This window comes from Lolium perenne, chromosome 4 (genome assembly GCF_019359855.2).
Source record: "Lolium perenne isolate Kyuss_39 chromosome 4, Kyuss_2.0, whole genome shotgun sequence".
NCBI classification, from domain to species: Eukaryota; Viridiplantae; Streptophyta; class Magnoliopsida; order Poales; family Poaceae; genus Lolium; species Lolium perenne.
In genome coordinates this window covers 55544684-55552924 of record NC_067247.2, presented here as the reverse complement: position 1 = coordinate 55552924, position 8241 = coordinate 55544684, and positions in this window count along the sequence as shown.

The window sequence follows — 8241 nt, the reverse complement described above, 5'->3', positions numbered from 1 at the left end:
GTGCCGGAAAATGCATATAAATGATGTAAAGTGTATATAAAACATGTGAGTATTGTCATAAAACTAGCATGGAACATAAGAAATTATAGATACGTTTGAGACGTATCAAGCATCCCCAAGCTTAGTTCCTACTCGCCCTCGAGTAGGTAAACGATAACAAGGATAATTTCTGAAGTGACATGCTGCTATCATAATCTTAATCAATACTATTGTAAAGCATATGAGATGAATGAAGTGATTCGAAGCAATGGTAAAGATATTGACTAAACAACTGAATCATATAGCAAAGACTTTTCACGAATAGTACTTTCAAGACAAGTATCAATAAGTCTTGCATAAGAGTTAACTCATAAAGCAATAAATTCTTAGTAGAAAGTTTTGAAGCAACACAAAGGAAGATATAAGTTTCAGCAGTTGCTTTCAACTTCAACATGTATATCTCATGGATAATTGTCAACACAAAGTAATATGATGAGTGCAAATAAGCAAGTGTGTAGGAATCAATGCACACAGTTGACACAAGTGTTTGCTTCTAAGATAGAAGGAAGTAGGTAAACTGACTCAACATAAAGTAAAAGAATGGCCCTTCGCAGAGGGAAGCATGGATTACTATTTTTGTGCTAGAGCTTTTATTTTGAAATCATAGAAACAATTTTGTCAACGGTAGTAATAATTCATATGTGTTATGCATAAGACATCCTATAAGTTGCAAGCCTCATGCATAGAATACCAATAGTGCTCGCACCTTGTCCTAATTAGCTTGGATTTACATGGATTATCATTGCATAACATATGTTTCAACCAAGTGTCACAAAGGGGTACCTCTATGCCGCCTGTACAAAGGTCCAAGGAGATAGATCACATTTGATTTCTCGATTTTGATAGATCTCAACTTGAGGACATCCATACCGGGACAACATAGAAAATAGATAATGGACTCCTCTTTAATGCATAAGCATTCAACAACAGATAATATTCTCATAAGAGATTGAGGATTAATGTCCAAACTGAAACTTCCACCATGATACATGGTTTCGGTTAGCGGCCCAATGTTCTTCTCTAACAATATGCATACTCAAACCATTTGATCATGATAAATCACCCTTACTTCAGACAAGACGAACATGCATAGCAACTCACATGATATTCAACAAAAGTGTAATAGTTGATGGCGTCCCCAGAAACATGGTTACCGCTCAACAAGCAACTTATAAGAAATAAGATACATATGAACATATTCAATACCACAATAGTTTTTTAGGCTACTTTCCCATGAGCTATGTATTGCAAAGACAAGGAATGAATTTTTTAAAAGGTAGCACGCAAGCGATTTACTTTGGAATGGCAGAGAAATACCACATAGTAGGTAGGTATGGTGGACACAAATGGCATAGGTTTTGGCTCAAGGTTTTGGATGCACAAGAAGAATTCCCTCTCAGTACAAGGCTTTGGCTAGCAAGGTTGTTTGAAGCAAACACAAGTATGAACCGGTACAGCAAAACTTACATAAGAACATATTGCAAGCATTATAAGACTCTACACTGTCTTCCTTGTTGTTCAAACACTTCACCAGAAAATATCTAGACTTTAGAGAGACCAATCATGCAAACCAAATTTCGACAAGCTCTATGGTAGTTCTTCATTAATAGGTGCAAAGTACATGATGCAAGAGCTTAAACATGATCTATTTGAGCAAAACAATTGCCAGGTATCAAATTATTCAAGACCATATACCAATTACCACATGAAGCATTTCCTGTTTCCAACCAAATAGCAATAAATGCAGCAGCTTTTAACTTTCGCCATGAACATTAAAAGTAAAACTAAGAACACAAGTGTTCAAATGAAAAAGCGGAGCGTGTCTCTCTCCCACATAAGCATGAATTTATTCATAGAATGAAAATAACAAAATGAAAATAAAAGCACACAGACGCTCCAAGTAAAGTACATAAGATGTGACGGAATAAAAATATAGTTTCACTAGAGGTGACCTGATAAGTTGTCGATGAAGAAGGGGATGCCTTGGGCATCCCCAAGCTTAGATGCTTGAGTCTTCTTGAAATATGCAGGAATGAACCACGGGGGCAACCCCAAGCTTAGACTTTTCACTCTTCTTGATCATATTGTATCATCCTCCTCTCTTGATCCTTGAAAACTTCCTCCACACCAAACTCAAAACAAACTCATTAGAGGGTTAGTGCATAATCAAAAATTCACATATTCAGCGGTGACATAATGATTCTTAACACTTCTGGACATTACCCAAAGCTATTGAAAGTTAATGGAACAAAGAAATCCATTCAACATAGCAAAAGAGGCAATGCGAAATAAAAGGCAGAATCTGTCAAACCAGAACAGTCCGTAAAGACGAATTTTTTAGAGGCACTTAACAGGCTCAGATGAAAAAGCTCAAAACATATGAAAGTTGCGTACATATCTGAGGATCACGCATGTAAATTGGCAGATTTTTTTGTTTCTTCTATAGAGAGATCTACTCAAATTCGTGACAGGAAGAAATATGTTTCTGCGCAGCAATCCAAATCTAGTATCAACTTTAGTATTAGAGACTTTACTTGGCACAACAATGCAATAAAGATAAGGAGAGGTTGCTACAGTAGTAACAACTTCCAAGACACAACAAAACAGTAGCAAAATAAAAACATGGGTTATCTCCCAAGAAGCGCTTTCTTTATAGCCATTAATATGGGCTCAGTAATTTTAATGATGCTCGCGTAAGGAATAAGAGTTGAAGTAAAAGAGAGCATCAAGAAGCAAATTCAAAACACATTTAAGCCTAACCCACTTCCTATGCATAAGAATCTTGTACACAAATAAATTCATGAAGAACAAAGTGACAAGCATAGGAAGATAAAACACGAGTAACTTCAAAATTCTCAACATAAAGAGGGGAAACTTAATATTATTAAGATGCATATAGCCATGTTTCCCTCTCTCATAATAACTTTCAGTAGCATCATGAACAAACTCAACAATATAACTATCACATGAAACATTCTTATTATGAGCTACATGCATAAAATTATTACTCTCCACATAAGCATAATCATTACTATTAATTGTAGTGGGAGAAAATTCAATAAGATAGCCTTCATTATTATTCTCATCACCATAATCATCATATATAGGAGGCATATTGTAATCATAATTAATTTTCTCCTCAATAGTAGGTGGACTGAAAATATCATATTCATTATTGTAATCATCATAAATTGCAGGCATGGTATAATCATAATAACCTTTATCCTCCACAGTAGGTGGCACTAAAATACCACTATCATTATAATCATCATAAATGGGAGGCAAATTATCATCAAAGAAAATTTTCTTCTCAAAACTTGGGGGACTAAAAATATCATGCTCCTCCAAACCAGCTTCCCCAAGCTTAGAATTTTCCATAGCATTAGCAACAATGGTGTTCAAAGCATTCATACTAATAACATTGCCATTAGCATGCATATAAAGTTCCATAGGTTTTTTTAATTTTCTCTTCAAACACCTCATGTCCTAATTCAAGATAAAGTTCATAAAGATCTCTAATTTTTTTGTTGTTTTCCATTAAGCCTAACTAGTGAAAATAAAAACAAGAGACAAAAAGATATAATTGCAGGATCTAAAGGAAATAACTTCGAGCACTCACACACCGGCAACAGTGCTAGAAAATAGCTTAGTAGTCGGAGGATGTGAATACCTTTTACCTTACCTCCCCGGCAACGGTGCCAGAAAATAGCCTGATATCTACACACGCTTCTATTCCTGTAGACAGTGTTGGGCCTCCAAGAGCAGAGGTTTGTAGAACAGCAGCAAGTTTCCCTTAAGTGAATAACCCAAGGTTTATCGAACTCAGGGAGGTAGAGGTCAAAGATATCCCTCTCAAACAACCTTGCAATTACGATACAAGAAGTCTCTTGTGTCCCCAACACACCTAATACACTTGTCAGATGTATAGGTGCACTAGTTCGGCGAAGAGATAGTGAAATACAAGTATAATGGATGATTGTAAGTAGTAATTGCAATCTGAAATAAAGATGGCAGCAAGCAAACATGTAACAGAACTTGTTGGAAACGGTGTTTCAATGCTTAGAAATAAGGCCTAGGATCCTACTTTCACTAGTGGACACTCTCAACATTGCAATCATAATTGAATATAAATAAGCACTTCATCATACTACTCTCCTGTTGAATAAAGAACTCAAATTCATTGGGCAAGTGTGCAAAAGCACACCTCAAAGGCGTATTCCCAAGTACTAATAAACACCCCACACCGTCACCGTGAGCATTCATAGGAGGTACTAACACACCACAATTTATTAGGGTGTTACACACGGCGCACACACTGTCACCATTACACTGAGGTCACAGTAACTCCAAAGTTGACATAATAAAACACTTGAATAGCATATGACATCTGGATTTGCAAAGCCTACGATCACATAGATGAACAAATAAGTACTACTCTTAAACACTCTCTTGTTGGATAACAAACACCATTCATTGTGTAGGGCTACAAGAGCATACCTCAAGCCGGAGTAAACAAGCTCCACAACATCCGGAGTTCATATTAAAGTAACCTCTAGAGTGCATAATAGACAAGAGTAACATCTACATATTCATATAGATCACACCATGGGAGAGAGAGAGATGAACCACATAGCTACCGGTAGAGCCCTCGGCCTCGGGGGAGAACTACTCCCTCCTCATCATAGGAGACAGCAGCGGCGATGAAGATGGCGGTGGTGTCGATGGAGATGACTCCGGGGGCAATTCCCCGTCCCGGCGGCGTACCGGAACAGAGACTTCTGTCCCTCAAAACTTGTCTTCGCGATGGCGGCGGCTCTGGAACTTTTCTCGTATCGTGGCTTATCTTTTTAGGGTTTTCGCGACGGAGGTAATATATAGGCGAAAGGGCAGCCTCGGAGGGGGCACGGGGGCCCCACACCATAGGCCGGCGCGGGCCCCATGCTGGCCGCGCCGCCCTATGGTTAGGGCGCCTCGTGGCCCCACTTCATATCCTCTTCGGTCTTCTGGAAGCTTCGTGGAAAAATAAGACCCTGGGCGTTCGTTTCGTCCAATTCCGAGAATATTTCCTGTGTAGGATTTCTGAAACCAAAAACAGCACAAAACAAGAACTAGCGCTTCGGCATCTCGTTAATAGGTTAGTGCCGGAAAATGCATATAAATGATGTAAAGTGTATATAAAACATGTGAGTATTGTCATAAAACTAGCATGGAACATAAGAAATTATAGATACGTTTGAGACGTATCAATATGCTCAACTTGAATTTGCCCAACTCAACCTTGATGACGATCACCACTTGACGTCATCCACTCACAGGCTATATGAGATCTCAATTTTGATGCATGCCCATGGAAAGATACCTAACCCACATAGACAACACAAGGGAACATATATGATGGGTTAGTTCATAAACCATGATTGACACGGCTTACCATACCACATGACTTCTCGTGGTACATTCTTCATGCTTCATGTGTTGACCAAACTTGAATGTATTCTTCACTCTTTGTATTGGTCAACCTTGTATCTTCTCATGCTCTATCATACTATCTTGAGGTGTATAAAGAATTCTTCATTTGTTTGCATGCTCTAAATCTTAGTCAATTATAGCTCAACTTATGAGACTATCATGACATCGACTTAGAGCATAACTTGAATTCTCCACTTGGATTCAAGCACTCAAGATCTTGATCATTCATTGCTTATCACATAAGCTAGAGCATGGCTAATATTGAGTTCCTCATAAGAACTCCATCTTCATTTCAAAACAACATCTATACAACATCTTTAGTATTCAGGGATATTCCCGACATTTCACTCATAAATCCAACATCAGCTGAATTCCCTCCTTCGCGTTCGATCGCTCGCGCAGTCTTTTTTCTTGCGCGGCAGAGCTCGCATGTGCGCGAAATCAATTCCTTTTTTTGTCGCATAGTTTTTAATTACGTTCACATGCAGCTGTGTGTTCACACTAACAGCTCATGTTCATACTTGCAAGTTGCATACAGCTAAGAGTGTTCACACTGCATGCATGCACAGAGCATCTCATGGGCTTGCATTTAATGATCCAACTTTTCAGCATGAGTCACGCTCTCACAAGTTACTGCATGCATGCATAGAGCATCTCGCTCTTTTTTTTCGAGGCAGGCTCTCAATTCTCTTTATTTGCAATTCCCTTTTAGTTGGTTATTTGGTATGCTAATTAATGTTTCTTTCGATAAATTTTTATTATTTCGGGCTTACTTTTAAAAATTCCCTTTTGACAATTCTCTTTTTTGCAATTCCGTTTTTGTTTTTATTTCGTACGGTAATTCATGTTTTTGGATTAATTTTTATAATTCCCTTTTTGGGCTAGTGGTTTTTAGGGGGGAATAACGGGTGGGGAATCCACTTGCAACTCAAATGAACAACCACTTGATACACAAATTAAGTACTGTTTTCAGTTGCAAGCTAACAAAAGTTGCTAAAAATATTCTAAATTAAATTTACTTTTAAGGTTGCTAGGTATTTAAATTTACCGTTGATAAATAACGGGGTACCGGGTTGATAACTTATAAACAAAAAAAGAGTCGCTAAAATATTCTAAATGAAACTAACTTTTTAGGGTTGACAATTATTTTATATTTACCATTAATAAATAACGGGTCACTGGGTTTATAGCTTGTAAACTAAAAAAGAGACGCTAGAATATTTTAAATGAAATACTTTTAGGGTCGGTAGTTAATTATATTTACTATTGATACATAACGGATCACCGGGTTGATAGCTTGTAAACTAAAAAATAGTTGAAATATTCTAAAGAAATACTTTTTAGGGTTGATAGATATTTATATTTACCATTGATAAATATCTAGACACCGGGCTAATAGTTATTTCTTTTTACCGTTGATAAATAATAGGGCACCGGGTTGATAATTTGTAAACAAAAAAAAGATTCGCTAAAATATTCGAAATTAAATTAACTTTTTAGGGTTGATAATTATATATATTTACCATCAATAAATTACGGGTCACCGGATTGATAGCTTATAGACCAAAAAAGTGTCGCTAAAATATTCTAAATGATATACTCCACTATTTAGGGGTATTAGTTATTTTTGTACCATTGATAAATAACGAGGCACTGGGTTGATAGCTTGTAAAGTAAAAAAGATTCGATAAAATATTTTAAATGAAATAATTTTTATGGTTGGTAGTTATTTATATTTACCATTGATAAATAACAGGGCGCCGGGTTGATAGTTTGTAAACTAAAAAAAATGGTCCCTAAAATATTCTAAATGAAATTAACTTTGTAGGATTGATTATAATTACCGTTGATAATAACGGTGTAGCAGGTTGATAACTTCTAAACTAGAAATGAATTCCTAAAATATTCTAAATGAAATTAGCTTTTTAAGGTTGATATGTATTTATATTTACCGTTAATAAATTAGCTTCTAAACTAAAAAGAGTTGCTAAAATATTCGAAATAAAATTAGCTTTTTAGGGTTGGTAGTAGTTTTTTATATTTACCGTTGATAAATAACAGGATACCAGATTGATAGCTTGTAAACTAAAAAAGATTCGCTAAAATATTCTAAATGAAATTATCATTTTATGATTGATAGTTATTTATATTTACCGTTGATAAATAACGAGGCACCAGGTTGATAGCTTGTAAACTAAAAAATAGTCGCTAAAATATTTGATATGAAATTAACTTTTTTGGGGTGGTAAGTTTTTAAATTTACGGTTGATAAATGACGTATTTCGGGGTTGATAACTTTTAGCCCGAAAAAAAAGTTGTCAAAACATATTAACATGGGTGCTAGTTTTGAAGATCTCGTCGAGACGAGTTCATTGGTGAAAACGTATCTTAAATTGAAGTTGCCATTTGAGAGATAAATTTTTTTGAATTTTAGAATTAAGAAAGATTCTCGCTGACATCATTCTTTTTGTCTCGTAATGAATGCAATATTTTCCATAAATAGCAAATTTCTTTAAAAAATTGTTAGAAAATGAAATATCCGCTAATAACTCGTGAGCTACAAAATTCATCAAAATGTTTTAAATAAAATTAATTTAGGGGTTGCTAATTTTATACATTTACCATTGATCACTGCAGTACGGAGGGTTGATTATTCAAATAGAGAGGGTTGATAACTTTTAACCAAAAAAAGTTTGTCGAAACATATTAACATGGGTGCTAGTTTTGAAGATC